The following is a 27939-nucleotide window of genomic DNA, read 5'->3' as shown; positions in this document are numbered from 1 at the left end:
GAAAGAGGAGAACGACGAAGAACAGAATATAGAACAGCCGGCCCAGGAACGGGTGCTGTCTCTGTGTCCTCGTTCATTACAATATATATATATATATATATATATATATATATATATATATATTATATATATATATATAATATATATTATATATATTATATATATATATATAATGCCACGCCCACTTCTTGTCTTGTTTTGATGTATTCGGGTTTGACCGGCAGGGACGGTTATCAACGCTCGTCGCTGTCGGCGAAGTAGTGTTCTAGAAGCGTCGCGATTGTAGTAGATCGGTTTGTTAAGATTGCGCCCCGCCGCGAATGTTCCAGCTTTGTCTAGAGATTACGCCGCCACCAGCGATATCGCTGGAAAGTTCGATAGCGCCTGTATAAAAGCCGACGCGCTTGACTGCTCGTCAGTTGATCGACGAACGACGCTCTGTTCGCCGCTATCATTGTACAGCGTTATATTGCTGTAGTTCCAGTTCTCATTTTCCGGCCACAAGTTCGGCCAAATAAACAGTTCCATCCTGCAAACGCCGACTGCTGTCTTCGTCGACGTCACGACCACGTGACATCTGGTGGAGGTGCTGGGTATCGATCCCAGTACCTCTCGATCCCAGTACTTCTCGTATGTATTCGGGTTTGACCGGCAGGGACGGTTATCAACACTACTTCGCCGACAGCGACGAGCGTTGATAACCGTTCCTGCCGGTCAAACCCGAATACATCAAAACAAGACAAGAAGTGGGCGTGGCAATATATATATATATAGTGGTGGGGAAAGACTCACGCAGACCCCGGTAGAATATAAGGAATAAAGAAAGAGGCTAGGACTTTCGTTGGTTTGGCACCATATATTTGCACCAACATGTCGTCTTCGTCTGGTGGACCAGACCAGACGGTCACACGCAGTTGACATAGATTCATGCGCGCACATTTGGGACTCGTGGCAGTGAAGTCAGGTTACATAGTAAGATAGATTGCACACGCAGTTGATATGGCATTACACACTAGTGATATGACAGAATTATTGGATTGCACGTCACATGGAGGGAAAGGGGGGATGACATCAGATCTGCGTTTTATCTAATTTTTTTTCCAGGAACGCAATCACATGCTAGCATTAAACTGCAGTCTGAGATCGCAAACAGAAAATCTACGCAGCACTAAGATCAATTTTTGCTTTTTAACTTCTCCTGAAGTACGCTTCAAACACGTCAAAGTTAATGCGAGAACAAGCTAAAAAAACTAAAAAAACAGCACAGACACCGTACATGATACACATAACTCAGTACGTCAACACGTAGTCTGGTACGAAAGCTGAAAAATAGTGGGTGATTACCAACGTAACCGTAGAGGAAACACGAAGGATATTAGAAACAGAGCTGCCAATCCAGTTGAAGACCGGGTTATGATTAATAGTGCCTAGTGGGAACGCTTGTAAGTGTGCCTGCGCTTTCGTTGATACCGGATGAGACGGTGTTAAACTTATAGATTAGGTAAGACTCGTGGGCTTCGCGATCATGATGAGAACGAAAGTCTGACTCAAGTATAGTGGCCCGAATATTTTCAAAAGAATGTCCAGGTAAATGAATGTGTTGTGATAATAGTAGGCTAGAAAACTTATTGAAATGCGATGTATGGTTGTTAAAACGTAATCTGAATGAAGTTTCCGTTTGGCCAATGTATTGTTATTTGCTGACGGTACACTCAAGCATGTATATAACGTTACAACTATCGTAATTAAATTGAACCTCCAATGTTAAGGGAAAAGTCTGAATACGTGCTAATGGCTTTCTGTGTCGTTTGCATATGTACGCACACCTTGCAACGTCCTTTGTTACAGGGTTCACAGCCAGTTATTTCGGGCCTGTTTACTTTTGATGACGTAATAAATCTCGGAGATTTTTAGACCGTCGGTACACAACGCGAGGTGGTTCAGGAAAAATACTTTTGAGATGTTCGCTTTGGGCAAGAATATTATAGTGGCGTTTTAATATAGAGTGTACCTTTGGTGCTGATGCTGAACGTGTTAGTACAAGGTTGGTGCTATTCTGTTTTTCGGGCAAGGGGTTCCGCCGTGCCGAAGCGTACGGCAGGAGAGGTTTTTTGGCGCGGGGCTCGTACTTTCAGCACACGTGCCAGTTAAAAAAGGGAGGGAGTGCTCAAATAGGGAGTGCTCAAATATCTTGACTTAAAACTGTCCTTTTTTAACTGGCACGTGTGCTGGAAGTACGAGCCCCGCGCCAAAAAACCTCTCCTGCCGTACGCTTCGGCACATAGTAAACTTGTTAAGAGGGGAATCATCCAAGCATGCTTGCACAACGCCCTTGTCAAGTCCTGCCATCACTCCATCCACGACAGCTTCTTCTCGCAGATAGGTAGATTGAAGGCAGCCGGCTATCCCCGCCACCTTCTCGTCTCTGTTGCTGATAAGCTGCGGGAAAGGTTCAAGCCGTCGAGTAGGTCTCCTGATCTTCAGGCACCAGCGAGAAATAAGGTGGCGGTTATCCCGTATAAGCATGCCATTTCTCATAGGCTAAAAAAGATAGGTGAAAAGGCGGGCATCTCAGTCGTATTTCGGCACCGCACAAGCTGTCCGAGCTGAGTGTCAGGACCAACCCTCTAAAACGGGATGAAAGCGCATGCAAAATTAACCACAAGAATAAATTCGTGTGACTGCTCTAGTAGCGTGTTTATAGCATTCCACTCTCATGCGGACAGGACTTATATCGGCCAGACGGGCAGGTGCCTGAATGGACCGTTTGCAGAGCATAACCAAAGGCACGCAGAGGGACAGACTGGTTTCTTGCAATGCACTGCTCACAATGCGGGTGCGCTCCAGCATTTGATAACACACAGATTTAGCTAGGCATCGTCAGGACGCACGCGCATAATCATCGAGCTGCAGCCATCGCTAAAGGCAATTGTATCAGCAAACCTTCAATCGCCCTCACTGAAAAAGAAATTAGAATCCTAAGTTCAACCGGCCAGATAACCTAGACATACTCCGTTTGCTCTCCTGACGGACTATTGGCGGTTTTTGTGGTTTTTGCTTATTAATTCTTTTTGTTTCTTGGTTCCCCTCTCCATGCTAGGCGTCATGCGCAATTCAAATGAGCGGTGATCACGTGTGCTACTTGTTCTCGTTTTTCTATGTTTGTGTTCATAATTTCAGTTGGAAGTCAGTCGCTAGTCCTCGTCGTTCTTCGTCCGTGTGTATCCCACGCGCTGTTCACGTCAATATAGAACGTTATTAAGTTCAAGAATAGGCTTTCGTAGCGATCCAAGGGTTTCTCTATCTACAAGCTTTTCGACACTACAGTCTCCGCACGCTTTAAGGACTGCTGAAATCCCGTCGGCATGCGGTATGTTAGTGTACAGCGAGGTGACGTCGAGTTACAAGAATTGAATTATGCGGAATGGCAAGGTGTAATATATCTTGGAGAAAACTATTGGTATCTTTTACGAATGACGGAAAAGTTCCAGGAATTTGGTTGATAAGGGAGTCTACACAGCATGAAAGGTTTTCCGCTGTAGCGTTCCCACCGGAAATGATCGGGCGGCCTGGGTTACCTTGTTTGTGAATCTTTGGTAGCAAGTAAAACCTACCAGCCACGGGACTGAGCGGTATGAGAGACGTAACGGTTTTTTCGTCTAGTGTTTTCTGCTTCAGTAGTTTTGTGAGCTGGTCTATGAAAATGGACCTAAAGTTATCGATTGGATTGTTTGCGAGGGGTGTATAAAAAGTGGTATCCGAGAGTTATCTACTCGCTTCCATGATATAATCACTCTTATTGAGAACAACCAGCTCCTCCCTTATCCGCGGGTTTCATGACGATATCATGATTATTTGAAAGCTCTTCACTCGATGTTTTTTCTTCCTTCGTCATATTCTGTCGGTAACGGACACGGACCTTGTACGCCTCGAGCATTTCACGTCGCACTGCACTTATATACAGATCTAGACCTTTATCACGTTGCGCTGGTGGGGTCCAGTGTTTGTATGAGGGCATAGAGTGTTTAGCGTCACTAGGAATTTCATGGTTATGGAAGTACTCTATTAAGTGCATGGTTCGAGCAAAGTTGTCAAGGTATTTTAAAGCTGAAATTCATTGAATCCACCAGAGGTTGGGAAAAACGTAAGACCCTTCGATGAGTCCGATATGTGAGCACCAGAAAGAACAAACATCGAAAGGTTTTAACAACATTGTCGCTTGGTTCAATTGGTCTGCTTCCGAGTGATGGTTAAATAGGAACAGTGTCTATGTTAGCAGTACACATAGAAGGGTCTATGCCATCATGAATGAATTTATTGTGTTTGAGCGTGCATAAGTTTTTCTTCTTATTCTGTTTAAATGCTGCAAGGCATTCAAATTCACATGGCGTTAACTGTGACGTGAAGCGGCTTTCTTCGCTATGTAGACCCATCGTACATGATTTGTAATGGTTAACAACAATGCGCAGCAATTCCAAAGAGGCGTTGTTTAGTACCTTTGCCAATCGGCTTTGTTCGACTCAGAAAGGTCGCAGGAGGCCGGCTTCAGTCTTAGCTGTGAGCCTTTCGGTACTGCAGAAGCACTCAGGTACGTCGACAGTGCGGTTACATGCAGTTCAGAGCGGATGCCTTTCTCGGCAATTTTTCTAGCCCTTAAGAATGTCCTAGACGGAAGATGCTGAACAGAGTTACGAGGAATCGGCAGTCAATGGGCAGCTTTGTCACGAGCGGCGTTCTTCAGGGAAATGTAGTGGCGTCCCAAAGACGGAGTGGTCTGTGTGCCTCCCTCGTGAAGGTGGCGACTGTTTGTGACGGGAGAGCCGCGGCTGGTGCCTGGGGAAGTTAAAGAACAGTTCTTGCTTGGAGAGGTACCGCTGGCACCACGAGGGTAGCGATGGCTTGAGACTTGAAGGTCCTTGTTGGCGTCTGCTGAGGTTTGACTGTAGCGCGTTCCAGAAGAAGTACGGGTGGCACCGGGAATGTCACGGTGGTTCGAGACTGGAGGCCAGTGGTCGACGTGTGGGGAAGGCTGAGCGGAGCATGTTGTAGAAGTCTGGGCGGCCCCGCTGTGGAGGACATACGATGCGAAATCACGCCACAGTGATACATCATTGTCATCGTGTGTGAAGAAAACTTCACGGATATGGCTGGCCATGAGTGCGACGCCTTCAGAACTTAGGTAGAGGCCGTCGGCGGCTAGAAAACGGCGTAAGGGCAGGTACTGAAATCCGTGGTCCACGAAGAAGGCTTTCTTTAAGCGGTAGCAAAATCCACGTGGTAGTTGATTGAAGTAGCTGGCTTCTCGGTTGCAGCGTCGGACGAACAAGAGGTTGCGGTTACCATGACGACGATTGGTACAACGAGGGAGAATGAGTGTAGCATAGATTCTTGAGATGTTTGGCATTGTCGTCATAATTAGTTCAAGCAGAGAGCGATACCTTTCAAATGCTTCTGCTCCGTTACTTGAGGGCATGTCGTTAGTACCGATAAGAAGCATAAGGCTTTTCGCCGTTTCTGGCACAAAATTTAGCAGTGACCAGGGGTCTTCAGTGGTGGCGCCGACTTGGGAAACGAAGGCCGGCGTTCCTTGTGCACTGGGTCAAAGTACTGATGCAAGTACTTCGACTGAGAGTCGCCGATCACGACTGTCGAAGTTTCAGTCGTGAACTTCAGTCTGATGTGCCTCAACGTAGTCGTTTCGGGGGTCATGGCAGAGAAATAGTGGTGGGAAAAGAATCACGCAGACCCGGGTAGAATAAAGAATAAAGAAACAGACTGCGACTTTCGTTGGTTTGGCACCGTATATTTTCACTAACGTTCCGTCTGGTGGACCAGACTTTGTCAAAGTAACAAGTACATCGTGGGGGTTTCGTTGCAAACGCGATTAAATTAGATAGTTTGAAGGAACTTATTGATAGCAAGAATGACAACATAAGATAGCGGTCACACGCAGTTGACATAGATCCATGCGGGCACATTTGGGACGCGTGGCAGTGAAGTCAGGTTACACAGAGTAAGATAGATTTGCACACGCAGTTGATATGGCATTACACACTTGGCACCACCAGACGAAACGTTAGTGAAAATACAGCAGTGCCCATATATATATATATATATATATATATAATATATATATATCTATAATATATATATATATATATAAGCGTTTATTGACGGCACTAGTCGACGAAGCACAACGGCGACAGTCAAGACAGAGCGCGGACTCTGAGCGCGAGGAGCGTGCTGTCAGAGAAGAGCGTGCTGTCAGAGAAGGGGACGACCCACTAGAGAGCGCCCGAGAGGGCGACCCATTACATAGACTTCCAACGCTTCGTTACAATTACCCGGGTAACGAAAAAGGGAGCCGCCTGGCGACCTAACTGCTTGTCACTATGAGCGGGTCATGATAGGGCTTCAGGCGCTCCACGTTGACAATGTCGCGCCCTCGACGGCGCATGTCCGAAGATGGTTCAATGGGCTCGATCAGGTAGTTGACCGGGGATGTGCGTTCGACGACACGGTAGGGGCCGTCGTACTTGGGCAGCAGTTTGGAAGAGAGGCCAGGTGCAGTGGTAGGGACTGAGAGCCATACGAGTGCTCCAGGGCGGAACGTGGGCGCAGAAGTGGTGTTGTCACCGCGAATGCTCTTTTGCCGCTCTTGGTCATGCGTAGTAAACGTCTTGGCAAGCTCCCGACACTCCTCAGCAAGTCTGGCTGTGGCAGAAATAGGCGCACACTCAGACGGATCCGGCTTGTATGGAAGGATTGTGTCGATTGTGTGCGACGGGTGTCTGCCGTACAATAAGAAAACCATCGGTTCGCCGGGGTGGGTCCCATCCATGGCCCAAGACGCGGTGGACGGGGCGGCGGCTGATAGGACTGCATGGTGGGCTGCAGTCGTGGCCTAGGAATGACGTCGGCGTACGCAGCCGGCACACTCGCCTGGCGTACGACTTCGGCGTAAGGATGTGGGGCAGACACAGGGATCGCTGGGGGTGGCCTGGCTACAACTTGCGCGTAACTGAGTGGCGCAAGCGCCGGAGGTGGCTGGTGGTATTCCGGCATGACCTCCGCAATTTCCTGTTGAATAGCGCGGCGTAAGGGAGGCAGCAGTGTGGTCGACGGCTGTTCAACATGCTGCGACTGAGGCAAGGTCAGTAGAGAAAGCTGGCGGGCAATTTCCTCGCGTACAAACGACTTGACCTCGGCGAGCAAGCCCGAGTGATCAGAAATGGCCGACAAGCCAGCGAGGTCGGCGTCGCGTGATGGAGGTCGACGGGTCAGCAACCGCTGCCGGCGCAGCTCCTCGTAGCTTTGACAGAGCGTGATCACCTCTGTCACGGTACAAGGGTTCTTGGCGAGCAGCATGGTGAAGGCATCGTCGTCGATGCCTTTCATAACGTGTCGGATCTTGTCAGACTCGGACATGGTTACGTCGGCCTTCTTGCACAAGTCGAGGACGTCTTCGATGTAGCTGGTAAACGACTCACCGGTCTGCTGAGCTCGTTCACGTAAACGCTGTTCGGCTTGCAGTTTACGTACGGCAGGTCGGCCAAACACGTTGATGATGGCGGTCTTGAAATCAGACCACGTGAGGAAATCGGTTGCGTGGTTGTTGTACCACAGGCTGGCCACACCCGCGAGGTAGAAAACCAGGTTGCTCAGCTTTCCTGCCTCGTCCCATTTGTTGGGTACGCTCACGCGCTCGTATATCGCGAGCCAGTCCTCCACGTCAGTGCCATCCGCGCCGGTGAATATAGGAGGGTCGCGGATGCGGGGGGAACCGGAGCATGGTGTCGGTACAGGGGGAAGCGTTTGCTGGGCGGCGTCTTGAGGCATGGTAGAGGGCACGGTACGGGATCGAAGCGCCAGGGGCATCGAACGGACCGAAGCTGGTTGGACGGCGCAGCACCTCCACCAAATTATAAAGGCGTTTATTGACGGCACTAGTCGACGAAGCACAACGGCGACAGTCAAGACAGAGCGCGGACTCTGAGCGCGAGGAGCGTGCTGTCAGAGAAGAGCGTGCTGTCAGAGAAGGGGACGACCCACTAGAGAGCGCCCGAGAGGGCGACCCATTACATAGACTTCCAACGCTTCGTTACAATATATATATATATATATATATATATATATATATATATATAATATATATATATATATGTAGTGCGAAGCATTTTGACACAGAGGAACAGCATTTCTTACTACAAGAAAAAAAAAGATCGCCAAGCACACACACTCGCAAAAGAAAGAATTCAGGAAGAGCGCGAATAACAATAAAAAAAAATGATGGTGGCGGCATCATACTATTTCAATAAATGCTTAAGCGATTGATCAAGAAATGCTTTATGGTTACTGATTGATGCGAAATTATCGGGAAGACCATTCAATAGAACAATGGCTGGGGGAAGTGCTGATGAATTGAAAGCGTTAGTTCATCTACTTATGCGTTTATTGCTATATTGATTATGCAAGCGGCCTGATATGCGTGAAGGCGCTTCCAATGCAAAGAGAGATGGCCTGATGCTGTAGCGATATTTATGGAATAAAGATAAAAAAGTCACAGTTTCGCCGCAAAGCCGAAGCAATGAATGCGATAGCAACAAATTACAATGTCTCACGAACACCAAGCAGCTTGATACTTGCAGCACGCAGATCAACGCGAACGACTGACGAAAGGACACCCACAGGATGACCACGAACTAACAACGGTACAGCTGAACACTTGAAGCGCGCTGCGCTGCTCAAACACAACGAAAGACGCTCGAAAAGAACGCACAGGTATACACAGGACGAGCGCGAACTAACAACAGTCCCAGTTACTTATTCGTGTTTGAGCGGCGCGCAACAACCCAACGCTCTTGGATTATTTTTTTTCTTTAAAACTGTGGCGTGTGCAGTGGCCCCTCCGCGTCTCCTGCCGCGCGGTGGCGTTCGACGCATTGTTTACCCGGTGTTCCACATCGCGTGTGGGTACAGAAATGGGTCACTTTTTAGTGTGCGTCTCAAGGGCAATTTTCAAACTGAAGCAAAATCTATCATTACTCTAAAGCGCACCCTGCAGGCAATCTCGCGGGTGATACGGCACACGAGGAAGCACCTCCGAGATCTGCATACCGCCAGCGTTAATTGGGGTATATATATAGCTCACCGTTATTGTTCTGCACAACCGGTGGCGCGTGGCCAAGTTGGTTAGAGCGGCGCGCGGGGTCGCAGGTTCGAATCCGGGTGTCACACTTCGAAATTTTTTTTCTTGTGCTTAATTTTTCTTTGTTGGTTTTATTTATATATACATACATATACATATCCGGGGTATGACGGCAACGGTGACGGCGACAGCAAAAAACAGCCGTGAGTGTCTATATAATTGCTATCGCAATAAAGGAGCAATGGAACGACGTACATTTAACGGCGCAAGCGTCAGCTCATGTTTGATCTGTGTTATGCTGGAATGTGGGCTTTAGTTGCAAGTATATATAATGAAACGAGCGGCTCTGTTTTCTCCAGACTCAAGATTGTTAGGTAGTTTTGACGAGAAGACCACAATGATGAAGCATCTTCTAATTGCGGACGAACAACGGTTTCATGGGTGAGTTGTCTTAGACTGTTTGGTGAGTTCCGCAAGTTCCGGCGCAGGTATCTAAGGGACCTGGAAGCCTTGGCAGTAATGGTGTTAATATGAATGTCCCATGAAAGAGTATGCTTGAGATGGACGCCTGAATATTTGTACGATGGTGCCTCGGATACTAATGTGCTATCTATGAGGTGCTATATGATGATGCCTGGGATACCAATGTGCTATGCATACATGATTTTCTACATAATGACTTGATGTTTGCGCTCCAAAGATCCCGTTGTTTCTAAGCAGCCATTAACCCATCTCCGTCTTCACCCAGGAACCTTTGGTGTTAAAAAGAAAAGAAAAATTAACATCCACATCTCATGCTTTGGGAAATGCGTCGTAGATGGATTATACCGAACAGTTCTGTTATTGGGCATGTCCTACAAAGGTAAACTGACGGATACGTAAAGGACGACGTGAGGGAGCTTGCGACAGCTGTCAGAAGAAAAGAAAATGCGCACTTGCGTATGCGTTGTAGTTATTGCAGTTGGAACCAGCGCCTCTCGCTCGTTGAAATTACATAATAAAAAAAACGGATTGCGAGGAAAATTTTTTACACACACACACACACACACACACACACACACACACACACACACACACACACACACACACACACACACACACACACACACACACACACACACACACACACACACACACACACACACACACACACACACACACACACACATATATATATATCCACTTTCTAGGGATTGTACTATAGTGACGGTTGAATGCAGCAATACAGCGAGAAAATTTGCATTAAAGGACCCCTGACACCAAAATTGAAACCTCGAGATGTTTGTGTTGTTTGACTTTCCTGTATACGAGGGCACATCTGACCGATTATTAGCGACGAACGTTGCCTTTAAGATATCTTAATTTGGTTTTAAAGTAAGCATGAGTGCTCACTTGAGTTGGCTGCACCTTGCGACATCCTGGTATGACGTAGATAGAGGCCCCGCGTGACGTTCCACGAGTACAGCGAGTATTGTGGACGTCACAAAGGTTTCGGGGCGCACGTGCACAATACGACGACTGGCACCCGGCGAGGCGTATTGTTCCGCACCCCTCTCGCTCTGTTGTCGGGCTGCTCTCGATGTAGTTTTCGTGAGGGGTCACGCGCTTAACAGGTTTAACCCATACCGAGGCACCCACATACTTTCAATCTCTACCGCGCGCGGGGCCCCGATTTGAAAAACCGCGCTTTCTACGTCACGACAGCTTGAGTGCACGTGGTCTTTGACGCTCCCCGCATGGGTCACTAGTTTCTTGTGGTTTTTAGGCGGGCGTTTTGAAGTGACGCTAAAAATGGTCACAATTAACTACGCTAGAATTAGTTATACGATACGCTAGAGCATTTACGACTTAACTTAGGGATTACCAAACCCAAAGCTACAAATTACAGTAAAAAAGTCACCAACAAAAATTTTGCTGTCAGGAGTCCTTTAAAGAAAAAATTCCTCTTCGGAGGCCACGTTACCTGTTGTTCCATAAGGACGTGCAAATTTTCGTTGATTTATATGTAAGAAGGTACACCTGGCCGGATTGTATGCGTGATAGCGTCGCTGGTTATTGTAACAACTTGAAGCCACTGCTTTGCTAAGTTATAAATATATGATGCACTCAAATAAGCTATCTGAACACTATTAACAGGTACTTCTAAATAAGAGTGTTTTGTATCTTAGGCTTCACTGAGGATTTGTTTTACGTGCGTGCTACGCCGCACAATCGACAGCAACGAGTCAAGGTGCAAGCGCTATCCCTTATACCAGACAAGAACATACACATATAATGTAATTATGCATATTATTGTCAAGTTGTCGCTGAGTGTTCTCTACCTAGCTTCCGCTTTTCATGTAAAACAGCTGCCAAATTAGTTTATTGAGAGGTTGATTTATTGAACAGTTGAGTGAATGGGTGTTCGGTTATATCACGCGTTAATTTAACACGTGCTTTCCGGCGAAGCCTCCCGCTTACGACGTGGATCGCATTGCAGTGAAGCCAGCACTATTGTCATCAGAGAGAGACACGACCGCTGATCCGAAAGACGCGTCTCTTCTTGCTGAGAGGCGGGGCTCTGACTTGCTTTTCGACCACGCGGCAGATTACAAAGTGACACGACGGCTACCAAGTGACAGATTTTCTGCACAAGTTGAATATTGATACAATCGAAAACAATACCGGCGCAGGCATCTAACCAATGCCACAATATTCCATTAGAGAATGCAAAGCCAATTCGATTTTTTCGAAGAATTCCGATGTAATTCAATATGTTGGATGTAGCACTTTTATTCTTGTCATTTTGCTTCGCTTGCCCTGCGACCACAAGTTTCTGTCGTCGCGTCAATTAAAATACAAACCTGTTTATTTGGGTATTAGCAAAAAAATTGCACGAAGGTAAAAAAAACATTCGGAAAATGTAGATGCGGATTCACCCAAAATTCTATGATACATCTTAAAGACTTAAAAATCGTCATCTTTGTCGATGAAGGGCTTACTCAATACTTACATTGCCGCATCTACACTGATAGGTATTCAGGCGATGAGAAGTTTTTTTATCGGCAAGCTTGTTTATAATTAGACAGAAGTCTTGTATTGAAATAGTGTTTACGTGTCCACGTGTTCATTCCTGAAAAGACCTGAAATGTTGAAGAAAAAGAGAAATTGTGGAGCACACAAGATAATACTGCTGAAAAAAAAAAACGATTTTGTAATATCATTCAGAGGACATTACGGCCTAGTTTGTTGTATTCACTAATGAAACTACAAAATGTCTCAAATTAGACTAAGTTGCAGCGTTAGTATTTGCTCTTTTAGATAAACGTACTGGGAATTGCGCCCTATTTTATTCCTCACGTGTGCTGTCCATGTCAAATAAAGAAGGCGAAAGCATGACCCGACTGCCACCCATATATATTTTTGTGTTTTTATTTGTACTTTAAAGCTACTTTACGGTTCTCATCGCGCGAAGGCGTTCATCCAAGCAAATCTAGATATCATGAGTGAAAGGTATATTGGATTTGTTGTGCCAAGACTACGCACACAGGTGGCGGCTGCAGTAACTTCGACTTTGGCATGCTTCAGTGCTTGGTAATGAAAGAAGGAAGGAAGAAATAAATGAAAGGACAGAGAGGTTAGCCAGTTCACAGGCCGGCTGGCTACCCTGTGCTAGAGAAAGGGGCTAAGGGTGATAAAAGATACAGGAAAGAGAAGTAAGGAGATAAAGGAAGACTAGAAGTAGCACATAAACAAAAAAAAACGATACAAGAATATGACGCTGCTTAAAGTCTGTCTGTAAGACCAAGTGTCTGCAGGAAACGCAACAACGCTCTGAAATCCTGTGCTGAAGACGGTCTTGGCCAATTTCTTAAGGCCCTTTCTTCCGATAATGGGCGACTGTCAACTCCATCGAACACGCTTGAAAGTCCTTTGCGGGCGCACTGTCGCGGGGTCACTGACAGAGAAGATGGGCGATTGTTTCCTCGCAGCTACAGTAACCGCATGTCAGGCTGTTGGCCACTCCGATCCTTAAATGAATAGGCATTAGGAAATCCACTCCAAGCCACAGGCAGCTCAGGAGCGTCTCCTCAGCTTCAGATATTCCCGACGGAAGCGGAGCTGTACATTCGGGACGAACAGTATATGACGCTGAGCTCTAAGTTGTGGAGACGAACACTCGCGAATAACGTCGAGTTCCTCTGTGCAAGTGTCAGTTGACGTGCGAGTGAACGAAGCCTTGTAACTGCCTCTACTCTGCATAACGGTATAGCTACGCAGTGGAGACCATCATGAGCAGATCGGGCGGCCTCATCAGCACGGTCATTCCGTAGATACCGCAATGGTAGATACCCACTGATACGCTATGTTACGTTTTTTTTCCTACAGCTTGGTGATAACCTTCTCTATAACGTGCTGATCTGGGCTCCCTTTGATCCAGTTTTTCAGCACGCTTCTTCGCCTTCGCTTGAGATTTCGCAGCGTGCCGGATAGCTATTGTAACGACAGAGTAGTTAGTCAAGTGGCATATGCATGGTCGACGGGATGAACGACAAAAGATCACGCACGAGTAGGCTTGAGATGCCATTCAACATGACAGAGGACACTAGTGACATACACGGAATACAAACATGCACAACGCTCAATGCACTTAAACACTCAAAGTCTTAACAGCCGAATGTTCAACCTAAGGGAACAACGAGGTCTCAGAGGTTTGTACGGTTTGTACACGATGACGTCTTCAGGAGGCGGCAATCTTCCGGTCTCGTGATGACTCTTGCGTCAGGCGAGTCTAGGCACGCATGTGGCACACGTCCCGCGCGCGGCCTCGGCACGAAGACAAGGCCTCCGTTAGGCCTCGTACCGACCGCAACCTTACTGCGACCCAGGTGGCGGCGACGATCAGGAAGCGGTTGCCCCTGCCCCGCACAACGTCACGGCAGGAGCCACGCCCATTATCTGTTGCACCAGGTAGGTACTTCGCTGCAGGGCCTCGCTAGGAACCGTGAGGTCAGGAGGAGCTCCAGGGACAGCGCAATGGTTCTGCGTGTCCTGGCAGGAGCCACCGCCAACGTCTTCACCACCAGGCAGGCACTTTAGCTCCAGGGCCTCGCGCACAGGAGCTTCAAGGAACAGTGCACTGGTTCTACGTGTCCTTCGACGTGTCTCGTTCCTCAGCGCGTTCCATACGCGCTTCTCTCATGTTTTTCTTCCTTTCTTTGTTTTGTTTGTTTTTTAAAGACGATAGTGTTTCTTGGGATACTTGAACGCATAAGTTTTGGTCTATCTGTCACACGATTCAGCCACCCCATAGAGACTTATTTTTCTTTCTCTATGGCCACCCGGCCAAAGTTTAAGAACTTGCTGAACGCCCAGCCATCTCGAACTGGTAGCTGCGTTCATACATGTGAACATTATCGATCAAAAAGCAAACAATACGCATATCTGAGGCACGACATCAATACGTAATTATAAGGTGGTGTGTTCCTTTACTAGAAAATACATAGATACGTAATTCTAAAGAACCTACTGTTTCTTAGGCTGCGCTGAAAATGCGACGCTACGCACGAAAAAGCCATGTGCTGACGGTATGGTGCTACCACCTGGCAGTGGCCCTGGGTTCTGCACAAGCTCATGTTTGCCGACGCCACTGCCAGATGGCGTCCATATCTCACGCAGCGCCTCCTCTATTTTGTCAATGCCAGCCAGATGAGGCCAATTCAACATATATGAGGCGCTGTCTGAGGCAAGGTAAAACATAAATGATAGTAGTCGAAAGAATATCGTCTTTCGACCACATTTGCAGCGAAGCACGCAGATATGCGGCCAATTTTTATTGCGATAGCAATTATATGGACAGTCTCGGCTGTAAAATGTCCGTCCCCGTCGCCGTCATTCATCGTATATGTATAAGTATGTGTATATATAGATAAGCCACAAAGAAAAATAATTCAGAAATTCTTTCCGACGCGCGGAATCGAACGGGCGACCTCTCACTTTGCAGCCCGCCGCGTTAGTCGTTAGGCCACGACAGCACCGTCTTTCTGCCTGCTAACGGCAAGCTATTTATATACACCATGTAATTCAGCATGCTTTCTTAGTGGCCACATAGATGGCGCGACGTGCGCGCGTGTCACCCCGCTCCTCCGAACGTTGTTGCTCTTTGCTCTACAGGGCGTGGTCGCTTTCGTGCGCTTATCTCGAGGAAAGAAGGGGCGGCCGTTGGGGCGCTTCGCTTCGCTCGCCGCAGCGGCCGCGTTTGCGAAAGGAGCGCGCTGTTTAAACAGAAATAAGTAACAACTGTGACAATTAGTTCGCGCTCGTCTTGTGTGTACCTGTTCGTTCGTTTCGTGCGTCCTGCTTTATGTTTGAGCAGTGCCTTTCAAGTGTCGAGCTTTGACGCATTAGTTCGCGCTCTTCCTGTGTGCGTTCTTTTCGTGCGTCCTTTGGGCTCGAGCGACGCGCTGGCAATTTCGAGCTGCTTTCCGTTCGTCGCGTTACATTACAATTTATTGCTATCGCATTCATTGCTTCGCCGTTGCGGCGAAACTGTGACTTTTTTTCTTGTGCCGCTGCCGCGCGTGCCACCTGCCCCTGGCTCGCCTTCTTGTCCTCGTTGTCTTCATAGTCCCACGTCCGCACAAACATATCAAATTTCCCCCCAAAGTTCACAAACACACAAATTTCCCGTATAAATTTCGTCCATTCACTACAGCTATATCTGCTGGATGGTTCGATGCAGCCTGTCGTTTACGCTGAACCGTACGTACAGATGATCCAGCCGATGCCCCATCCATGACCAGACTGAGCGGCAAAGAGCGGGAAAGCAAGCATTGATCCTTCGCTTATTCACGTGGTACCAGAGCGGCGAGGCTCCGAGCGAGCGCAGCTGAGACGCCTCTACGCTGCGGATCACGTGGAATGAGTTGGAGCAAGAAAGATGCTGGGACGACACAGGAGCAGCTGCGGCTGCTAAAGCCTCCCTGGAGCTTTAGGGGCTGCAGCATCCGAGGTGGCCGCGAGCCAAGAGCGTTCTTCCCTTTCTCCAGGTCGCTCCTCGAACCATGCAGCTCTTCTTCTTTAGCCAAATCCGGCCTTGGCACAAGAAGTAAATAAGTTATTAAAATACTAAACATTCGTAAATAATTAAAATAACCTACGCGCTGCACTTCAGGTCCACCCAAACTCTGGTGGAAGTGCTTTATTGGAGCGTATACGTCAAATAAGGAAAGAGAGAGGATTAAACTTTATGAGGGACCAGGCGCGCGTGCTCTTCGCGCAGAGGTGGGTTACTTCCTCATTCCAGGTAGCCATGGTTTGCAGCTGACGCTCGAGCCCTGTCCACCAACCGGAGCTGGTCCTCAGGGTTCGCGGACGTCAGTAGCACCTCCCACTAGTCTTCCGGATTTTCGTCCACGTTCAGTTCGTCTATGGGCGGAATACTTGGGTTGTTGCGACATCCTCATACCATGTGGTACAGGGTGTTGGCAGTGGTCGGGCAGTATGTACAGTGCCTGTTAAAGTTGCCGGGGTACATTGCGTGGAGTAGTGTACCGTGCGGGTAGGTACCCGCCTGTAGCCTTCTCCAAGTCACTGCTTCCTCTCTAGTAAGCCTTTTATGAGCCGCTGGATAGTGGCGTCGTTGCTTCCTGTAGTGCGCGAGTATGTCGGAGTACTTTCTTGGTATTGGCTCCTCTTCGTTTTCGGAGTCCGAATATCGCTGCGGAGTAGCCCGGTGTGTATGCTCTCGGGCTGCGGCATGTGCCGCTCGGTTCCCCGCTAGGGATTCGTGCCCCGGTGTCCAGAGGATACTTGCATCTTCGAAGTCGCACTTTAGGAGGATTCGAAGGGTTGATTTACTTATTGATCCTTTTTGAAATCTTCGACATGCTTCTTGCGAATCCGTCACTATGGTTACTGAAGAAGAACTTGTACTTATTGCTAACGCAATGCCAAGTTCTTCTGCAGTAGTTGCGTCATTTGCATGTGTCGAAGCGGCAGCGAGTTCCCTACCTGTTTCATCCACCACGCTAGCTACATATTTGTTTACCCCTCGATACTTAGCAGCATCCGTGTAACGCACGCTCTCTTTGTTGCTATAGGTCGCTAGCCTCTGCTGTAACAACCGTGCTCGTGCTTGTCGTCTTCCCTTGTCGTGTTCCGGGTGCGTGTTCCTGGGTAGTGGACACACAAATATTTTATCTTTGATTTCTTGGGGAATACACTGATGCAGGTGTGCTGCTTTTTCCACTGTATAGCCAAGATTCTTTAAAAGTGCCTGCCCCGTTTTTGTAAGTTTTAGTATTTCCAACTGGTTAACCCTTTGCGCTTCAATTAACTCTTCCCATGTATTGTGTACCCCCATCTGGAGGAGTTTCATCGTGGATGTGGTTGGTGAGAGTCCCATGGCAATTTTATAAGCTTTGCGGATGAGGATGTTCACCTTCTGTCGCTGGCCGTTCTTCATGTCCACGTATGGAGTCCCGTAGGTTATGGTGCTTGTGAGCAACGCTTGAATCATGGCGATGCAGTCCTCCTCTTTGAGTCCATGGCGTTTGCTTGCAACTCGCTTGATAAGATGCGTTATTTGCTGAACTGTTCGTTGCAGCTTTTCCAGTTCGGCTCCCCCAGTACCATCTTTCTGAATAAGAAGGCCGAGGATACGTAGAGTAGAGACTTTTGTAATACTGATTCCCCCAAGCGTCACTTGAGGATCTGGGATTTCTTGCGGCCGGCGGCCTCGGGTGCGTCTCCGTAATATCAAGAGTTCTGATTTTTCTGGTGCACACGAAAGACCACATGTTGTAAGGTATTGTTCAGTGGTTCGCACCGCTTCTTGCAGCTGATCTTGTTGGGTACCGGTAGATCCACCTGTGGTCCAAATTGTGAGATCATCCGCATAAAGCGCGTGCTTGATCCCCTTTATCTGATTTAGTTGGTTAGGTAGCGAGCTCATGGCTAAGTTGAAAAGAATTGGCGATATACCAGAGCCTTGTGGTGTCCCTTTAGAAGGCAGCGTGAATTTTTCTGAGCGAAGATTTCCTAATCCTACCGTTGCTGTCCTATCGGTGAGGAAATTTCGAACATACTGGTACATTTTCTCACCGCAGTTGTAAAGATTTAGATGGTGCTTTCATGGGAGACATTATCGAAGGCCCCTTTTACATCGAGGGCGAGGATGGCCCGCTTGCTGTACGAGTCTAATTGGTCAATTACTTCTTCTTTGATTTGTAGGAGGACGTCTTGTGCCGAAAGATTGGACCTGAAGCCAAACATGGTGTTAGCAATGTATCCATTTCCTTCAAGGTACGGGGTGAGGCGATTTAGAACCATATGCTCATAAAGCTTTCCTACACACGAAGTGAGAGATATGGGGCGAAGATTCTGAATAACGAAGGGCTTATTGGGTTTGGGTATCATAGCTACTTCGGCGTGTTTCCACTCTGGCGGAACTTGCCCTTCGTCCCAACATGTATTGATATAGTCAAGAAGCGAATCAAGTGTTTGGCCGTCAATGTTACGAAGGATCTTGTTGTTGATAAATAAGGAAAGGATAATTTTTGTTGTGCACTTCTGTACTTTTCAACAAAGTTACGTTTCACCTCTGTGTCATGTGCACTCTTAAACCGAGGTCGTGTGCTACACAGCTTCGCTGGTCATGCACGCTCGCAGCGTGGAATGGCTCACGAATTTTGTCAACGTGATAAAGTGATGGAGCCCTTGTTGCAGAAAATCAGGTGTCTTCGTCAGCGTAGGCGGCGTTGTCCGTGAGTAAAAAAAAGCAACAACATTAAAGCCAGTTGAATGCCTGTGAAATCTGAGTAAAGAGCGGAGCTGGCAAGCAACCGCTACCACCTCGCTAACTCAGAACCAGTTCACTCTTCAGCTTCCTTTACCATGTTCTTTCTTCCTTTCTATATTGCCCCCTCTCCTTCCTTCCCTCGCCCTAACCCCCACATCACTCCTCCTCATCCTCACTTCTCTTTTTCGCCCTTGCTGTGCTATACTGTACATGGCTTTGCTATGCTTTGCCTTCTCCCCTCCTCTTTTTTTTCCTCGTCAGGTTCACATCTCTCCTCACTTCTAACTTCCATTTTCCACGCTCTTGTTATACTATATTCTGCATGGCTATGACATAACAGGATCTGCTGGGCACACACTGTCTGTGGCGCATACCCACCTAGTTTTCTGTCTACGACACTGGCCTTACTCCGAGCTTAAACGGCTCCGCTGTTTGAAATTCCCGATGCTTGCAAAAAAATCACCATGCCTAATGCGCGTCGGATTCGTTGGATTGAAGACAACTGTTTCAGCGCCGCTCTAACAACAAACTAAAGTAACTGCGTTGAAAAGAAAATTGGGTTAACCTGGATGGGAAGGGACTCAAACACAGGTCCTACACATGTGAGACGGGCACGCTTCCCAGCCTTCAAGCTGCACAGGCGTAACCGGAGATTGTGGTTTTCAAACCTGGCGAAAATTTTCAATTTTGCATGTATATCCCCTTCAGTCACGAATTATGATACACCGTCTGCAAATGCGTCAAACTGGCGTGGTTTAATTCGAAAGCACTCAGTATTACATTCCAAGAAAGAAAATGAAGTAATGTGTTGTTTTTTGAGAGTTTCAGTAATTAATGTTAATTAGCTTATAACTCATTATCTAATTATTCTGCCATCAGTCAGCTTTAATACTTTCTTAAAAAGAATCAACTATTAGGACCGAAATGCATGCACAGTTTGTTTTTGGTTGTATTCATTTCGAGCGGAGAAAAAAAAATACTCTTGACGTCGGTCCTGGAGCGCGGCACGTAGAAGAATCGTCTGACATGGTAGTGTCTCCAGCAAAGTGATCCTCTACAGCATTATACGCCACAATAAAGTTAAATGACCGCTAGTTGCCCACTCAGGAAGCGTGCAAGAATGTTCACACTGAATTTCAGGCAGTTTGAAGAAACACGCGGCGTGTGACGCGCCTGCAAAGTTCGCGTACACAATTGTGTGCACAGTGACTGAAGGGGATATGTATACGCGATGCGCAGCACCCATAGGGGCGCCACTGAAAGCCGCGTAGCGGCGGCCGTTGGAACCGTTGGCGTGTCGTGTAGCAGGCGCCTCCTTTCACTGCAAGCATGACGGAAGTGCGCGCGTGCGATTTGCCGCTTGTGTGCGTCCCTGATAATTACTTTTGCGGCGATAGCGTGCGCAAAGGAGCCGCACTTTATAATAGTGGACATGTGTCCGATGTTACAGCTGTGTTGGACGACAATGTCACCATACGCGCCAAGTGTTTGCCACAGACAAGCGTCAACAAGCTTCCCTACGAAGTGGAGCTCATCGTAAGTACACCGCTTTCTTTACAACGGCCCGATCACTAATGCCTGCATGCGTTGACGCAAGAACCAACGTTTTTTTCTCGACACAGTAGCTTCGTTTACGTGCCATGTTTCTTTATATAGTAGATCTTGAGGGAGCGCTGTCGCACCGGCGCATGGATTTCACGGGTGCGGCCACGCGAAGGGTCAGCGCTGGTAAAACTTTGAAACCATTACGATAAACTCGTGAAAAAATATCTCGGCAGCTTGCGCTAGTGGCGCGGGATTGAGTCTCTGCGAAGCTGGTGGTCACATAGCTTGTTATAGCAGCTTGGCTGCGTATTTGCTGGGTGTGTTCAGATAAGAACGTCGGTGCATGTCCGTCGACCCCCTGTAATATCGCTGAAAAAAATATATTTTGTTGTCTATAAGTGAAAGCAGGCGTTCCCTAATTATTTCGACCTTTCTTAAGCAAATTGAGCTGTTTCTTGTTTGTGCTCTTTCTTTTTTTCTTTTTTTAGGGAGCGGGCGAGCGCGGTCGGGCTGCAAAAGCACCACTTGTGCCGCCGCGCGGCATCTGCGTTATCACGTTACCGACGTGCCAATGGGATCCTCTCAGTGGATCCTATCCAGCCACCTTCTTTGTGGGCCGTATGCAGGCACCGGTGATCACATATTCCAGTGCCATCATTAGGTAGAATCAGGGGCATAGCCAAGGGCGGAGGGTTGGGGGTTCAAACCTTCTCCCCGAAATTTTTCAGTTTTGCTTGCGTATATATACACGCATACACACAAACGTACGCACGAACATTCGTGCCATTCGTGCGCTTCGCGCCATTCGTTTTTCAAGAGAGCCTGTGCATCGCGTCTTATCAGTAATAACAACCTCATGTGCATTGTAGCGTCTGCAATGCAGGGACGTAACGACATAAATGGAGAAGTAAAAACACGGTAATCGTTCTAACACTGCCGTAAACAAAGCGCCATTGCTTACTTGCTACGTCGTACAGCCGCAATGCACCGCCGCCGTCGCTCTCGCTCATGAAATAGCACCGAAAACTGTAGAAGTGCGTTCCTGGCAATTTTTTCTGTGTGTTTGAGCAGCAGACAACGCAGCAGTTATTTTTCGACATCACCGAGGCCCGACAGAGTCGTTAAATCACGATGAAAGCACATCCATCCGTGCACTCGCGTAGACGCTTGCGGGAACACTGCTCGCCGGGACCCATCAGCGCTTCCGAGCCGTGGCGGCAGATGGCGTCGTCGGCGCTTTGCGCATCGCCTATAAACAGGGCGCCCCAGCTATCTCTAGCCATAGTTTGAAAATATGGCGACGCGCCCGAATGGGGGTTGCTGACTAGTGCCTGCAGTACGTCACACTGTTTTTAGGGGCAAATCACCTTAGGGTCTCGGCTTGCCGGCGTGTCATGTCGTCACGGTCCATCATAAAGGGGTATGCGCCACAAAAATTGGGTAAATCCCACTACTAGCCTCCCGTCCACTAAAAGTGAAGAAGGCAACAGTTAGCCGAACAAATAACCGACGACGTATCAGGATTTAATGGCAATAATTAACAGCAATTTGTTAAATTCCGTCTTAAAGTTGCTTTCAAATGCCACGTTTTCTCCTGTAAAGCATTCCTCGTAGCATGTTGCAGTGCGTAACACGAAGAAAACTTACGGCAAAATTGGTGCTAATGGGCAATGAGAGAGAGAAGAAGAACCACCTTAGGGTAAACTCATTCCGACGCAGTTTTCCGACGACATGCCCGGTTTCAGGCTTGGCACCACTAGTGCCTCATCAAAGAAATCTCTCCCAAAACGATGTGGCGAATTACCTCGGTCAGGCCCTTCTTCTTCCTCTGTATCTCACCGCACATTTTTTTGCTATTTTCTTTTCTATTTCGCCGGCATCTGTAGTAAGAAGATAAGCCCTAATACTGTCTAACCGGACGTCTTGGGAACTATTCTACAACTCTCTCATTGGAATTTTTTACCCAGCTTCGTTGCTTCAAAAGTTACCTTCACATGCCTAATTAGGCAATTAGTAACAACACAAATATAGTGTGACGTGCTCAAGGCAACAGTCAGCAACCTCCATTTTGTCGCGTCGCCATAGAGTGCGTTGGCATATTTTTAAACTCTGGCTAGAGACAGCTCGGGCACCCTGTATACACGCGCACATATAAAAACATGTATGGACATACATAAAAGATGGCTGAAGCCATGCCCGCCAAATATTTCTGGCTACACCCCTACCAGCTTAGCCCTTAAGTTGAATCCTAATGAAGGAGGAGCTAGTGAGCGAAGACGCGCTCCATGGCGTTCTACCCTAGCGCTGACTTCGCTGCTCCTTTCGGCTTCCGCCAACTGTGCAGCGTTTACACACCTTACGGCGAAATGGCGCGTCTTTCGTTTGGTGGCCACCAAATGAGAAGGCAATGAAAACTGGACGAGATAGTGCTATTGCTTTTTACTGTGAAAAATTAGCGCAGCATGGACTAAGTAGCGCAAGGCTGTGTCATAGCAGCTTTTCTGGGCATCTAGCTGATATTGGCGTGGCTAGGACTTTACTCTCTCACCTCACTCTTTCCCATCCCGGTTGTCCTTTCTCTTTCTATGTCGTCCTTTGTGCGTGTTCGCTGGCAATATGGAAGCTTCCCACCCCTTGCTTTACTGGCTACGCTCGCCCTGCTTTTTTTTTCAATTTTTTGTGTCTCGTTCTTTCTATCTCTTTCTCTCTCGGTGTATCTCTTCCTCGTTTTCTTCATTTTCTTTCCCCCGATTTTTTGTCTTTTTTTCTATGTCTCTCGCTCTCTCTCCCTCTGCGTGTGTGTAGTCGTTCTCTCGCCTTCTGTCTTTTCTCTCTTTCTTCTCTTTCATTGTATCTATTTCTCTTTCCAACTCCCTCTTTTTTTCTCTCTCTGTACTCGTTCTCGTTTTCGCTTTTCCCTCACATATCTCGTCCTCATCCTCACTTCCCTTTCTCACCGCCTTGCTATACTGTACTGTACAAGGCTATGCTATGCTCTACTAGCGCGCCTGGATAGCCGAGTGGTTACGAGTCTCCCGGCGCTCACATTCGTATCGTGGTACGCGGGTTCGAATCTCACCCCGCGAAGAAATTTGCTCGCCAAGAATTTCGTGTTTCCTGTATTTTGTAGCGTTAGCTACACTTGCCTAGCCGGAGCCGATTTCGCGTGGATCGTCATGAGCCGTGCTGCGCATGAGCGAGGATCAGTGCGGAGCCGGCATCTCACGCGCTCTCCGCCACCGCCGCGCGCGGCTACGCGCGGCTCGCCGCTGCTGGTGGCGGAGAGCGGGAGGAGTGGCGTCGTAGCGGGCAGACAGACTGGCGCCGGCCCGGCCCGCACGACTCACCGCTGCTGCTCTGCGCATTCGAGAGGGGTGACGTCGTAGCCATGGCGGCGCGCAGCTATTCGCCTTCGCTGTGCGGTCACCGTCTGACAATGCGCTGGTGCCGCTTGATAGCGCCTCTGACTGGCGTTTGAAATAAGTAAGAGACGGTTAGAGTATTGGTGGCAGAAAACTAGAGAGAAAGGACAAAAATAAATAATGGAAAAAAAAATAAGGACATTCTGCCGTAAAGGGCACAGAACGAAGCTGAAAACTTAAGTTTTATTTTCTTCTGGAGTAAAATAGTTTTAATTGAAGTAAGGACACTAGGCCAACGCTAAAAAAAAAGAGTAAAGTTTTTTTCTTTTTCGAGCCTGGTGGCGCACTTGTCACCGCCCTGTTATAAAGGGGACGCTCATAGCATCCATCCATCCATCCATCCATCCGTGCAGGTGGGTAACGCCATGGAGGAGAGTGCAAATGCTGCTCAACGGCGCAGAAGAGCCAAGAAGCTTATGTCATCGTATCCCGAAGTAGTTGCCTGGCAATTTGCGGTTCAGCGTACGAAGAATGGAGAAGCAACCTGACGTTGAGAAAAAATAAATATGCATGTGTCACATAATACGAAAACGTGTGTGTGTCATTAGAGCAGCAGTAAGCATGACGATCAACCTAATCCAAGACAATCTGGAAAGCTCAGAATAATCAACTGAACCTTTGCCAACGCTACGTATATCCTGGCATAGCCGAGCTAAGCCACTGCAAATTTTTTATTTCTCTTTCTTCCTTTCTTTTTTTTCTTTCTTTCTGCACTCATTCTCTCGTACATCACAGCTATTTCATCCCACACCGGAGAAATCGGCGCACATTTTTTTAGGAGCGAAGCATATGGTGAAGAGGACGATGATGAAGAAGTGGACGAAGAGAGCGCGTGCTGGTGTATGGTGATGATATTTTTTGTCTACGAATGAATGAAAAACTTTAATAATGCAAATGAATACGGCGAACCTCGAAGATAGCTGCTCGGTTGTAGCTGCTGCAAAACGAAACTTAAGTGTCCTCTAATTTGTTTGTTCTTTCTCAGACAGAAAACAGTGTTTAGTGCAGAAAATCCCACGAATTCCTCGAATTGGAGTGCCAGAGATGCATTGACACGGTATTCCCGTTAATCTAACTTTATTGTTGTTGCTGAGCGTAGAGTGTACCTGCGTACATTGCGGGAACGATTCTCCTGAGATTCTCTTCTCAATTTCATGGCGGTAATGGCATCAATTCTTGAGTATTCTAATCGTTGTGATCTGTGCCACGAACGTCTTTTCGGCTTGGTTTCTGATTGTAAGGCAGGTAATTATCTCACTCATTTTTTATGGCGATAGCACGTAGCGATATTGTGTTTCTCAAGGAGCACACCGGATACGCTCCTAGCCAACCGGAAGCTGAGAGTTGGCTCCCATGTTATGAAACCTCTATAAAACTTGGGGCAGCTACAAACTAGTGATGCGATGACCGAGGAGCAGCAGAGATGGTGGCGTTGCCCTCCTCCTCTTCCTCACCCCACTTCATTTCGCCACCCCTTGCTATACTATATAATAAATGGCTATGTTCGCTCTCTACTCTTTCTATGTGTTTTTGTGTGTGTTTCTCTTTATCTGTTTCTCTCTCTGTCTTTCTACATTTTTTCTCTCTTTCTTCCCTTTATTTCTCACTTTTTCTTTTTCTTTATATCGCTTTCTTCTTCTCTTTCTCTCTTCTTGTACTCGTTATCTCGCCCATCAGAGTTATTGCATCTTACGCCGGACAAATCGGCGCATGTGCAAAACACCAGTAGTTATCATTGGCGACTTTAACGTTAACATTGCGAAACCTGACTAGAAGGACTGGCGTCTGTCATTTCTCCGGGATAGCTACGGGCAGCGTGCTGCGGATTCGCTTGCTACAAGGACTGCAATCAAGGAACCGCGAGCTTCAGATTGTGTTTCAAGTTTTTCGTAGCCACGAATGTAGAGACATTGTTCGTGAAACTTTTCATGGCGTAGACAGCGATCACAAAGCGATTATAACTGCCACCAGTCTAAAGTTAAATTCCTCGCAGGTCCCACACATTGTGAGAATCGACTTCATGCGAATGAGACAGCGATAATCTACCTATGCCGCACTTTGAGCTAAGTCTTACGAGTTGCATCGATGCCTTTGAGTCGTTTTAGCAGTTGTGTGCACATCGTGGGCTCACCAGGCACGTTCACTGCACTGGCGACTAAAGGGCAGCTCATTGTTAGACGTAACGCCAGCACTCACGCTACAGCACAGACGGCAATTTTACCCAAAACGAAGTGTAAACAGCGTTCATCGGCGTAGCTCTGCAGGGACGAGGGGCGCTCGACTATAGTATTGTCACGTGGTCGTGACGTCGACCGAAGACAGCAGTCAGCACGTAGGAGATGAAACTGTTTATTCGGCCGAACTTGTGGCCGGGAAACTAAAGTCAAACTACAGCAATACACTGATAGCGGCGAACAGAGCGTCGACCGTCGAACGACTGACAAGCGGTGAAGCGCGTCAGCTTTTATACACAGGCCGTCGAATATTCCAGCGTTATCGCTGGTTGTCGCACAAGCTCTAGAATAAGAACAAAACGATCTACAATAATCGGGAAGCTTCTCGAACAATGAGGCGCGGTTTGCGCTGAGCATTGCTGACAGTCTTTATGGGCAAAAAGGGAATACAGCAAAAGTGTTAATAAGGAATGCACGTGGCAATGCCCCCTTCTGAAAAAGCATCGTCCCGATGCTTAGAACAGAACACCGGGCGGGGGGGGGGGGGGGGGGTTGGCCAACGCATGCAACAATAAATAACAAAAATAAAGCAAGAAAGTACAATAAACAAGCACGAGCAAGATAGTACAACAAAGATAAGCACAAGCAAGGAAGTACAATAAAGTAAAAGTACAGTCCTCAGATACACTAACGCGCGTAATATGGCTTGAGGCGCACGACATGGACGACTTCAGGTCGCGCATGGCGCCGCTGAGAGTTCGTAATGCCGTCAGGGACAACCTCGTAGTCGAGTGCGCCGAGCCGTCGAAGTACCCTGTACGGTCCGAAGTATCGTCGAAGAAGCTTCTCACTAAGTCCCCGTCGGCGTATTGGCGTCCATACCCATACACGGTCACCGGGTTGGTATTCCATGTGGCGTCGTCGAAGGTTGTAGCGGCGGCTGTCATTCGTCTGCTTGTTCTTGATCCGTAGGCGGGGGAGCTGTCGTGCTTCTTCGGCGCGCTGTAGGTAGGTGGTCACGTCGATGTTTTCCTCGTCGGTCACGTTTGGTAACATCGCATCGAGCGTCGTTGCCGGGCTCCGTCCGTAGACCAACTTGTATGGCGTCATCTGCGTCCTTTCCTGTACGGCCCTGTTGTACGCGAAGGTCACGTACGGAAGGATGGCGTCCCACTTCTTGTGCTCGACGTCGACGTACATGGCCAGCATGTCGGCGATGGGCTTATTTAGACGCTCGGTGAGGCCGTTGGTCTGTGGGTGATACGCGGTGGTGCGGCGGTGGCTTGTGTGGCTGTATTCCAAGATCGCCTGAGTCAGGTCAGCCGAGAACGACGTACCTCTGTCGGTGATGAGAACCTCTGGGGCGCCGTGTCGAAGGACGATGTTCTCAACGAAGAACTTGGCTACCTCAGCGGCACTGCCTTTGGGCAGGGCTTTTGTTTCGGCGTAGCGGGTGAGGTAGTCGATAGCCACGACGATCCATTTATTTCCGCAAGTCGACGTTGGGAACGGCCCCAGGAGGTCCATCCCGATCTGCTGGAACGGCCGCCGTGGTGGCTCGATAGGCTGCACAAGTCCGGCTGGCCTAGTGGGCGGTGTCTTCCGTCACTGACAGTCTCGGCACGTCCTTACGTAGCGAGTGACGTCGGCGGCAAGGCGCGGCCAGTAGTACTTTTCCTGTACTCGCGCGAGGGTGCGGGTAAGTCCGAGGTGTCCAGCCGTCGGGTTGTCGTGCAGGGCATGTAGAATTTCTGGTCGTAGTCCCGAAGGTACAACGATAAGGTAGCTGGCTCGGGCTGGAGAGTTCTTCTTTACGAGGACGTTGTTGTTCAAGGAAAATGATGCCAATCCTCGCCTGAATACTTTTGG

The sequence above is a fragment of the Rhipicephalus sanguineus genome, chromosome 8, assembly GCF_013339695.2.
Source record: "Rhipicephalus sanguineus isolate Rsan-2018 chromosome 8, BIME_Rsan_1.4, whole genome shotgun sequence".
NCBI classification, from domain to species: Eukaryota; Metazoa; Arthropoda; class Arachnida; order Ixodida; family Ixodidae; genus Rhipicephalus; species Rhipicephalus sanguineus.
Note: the sequence above shows the minus strand (reverse complement) of the source record.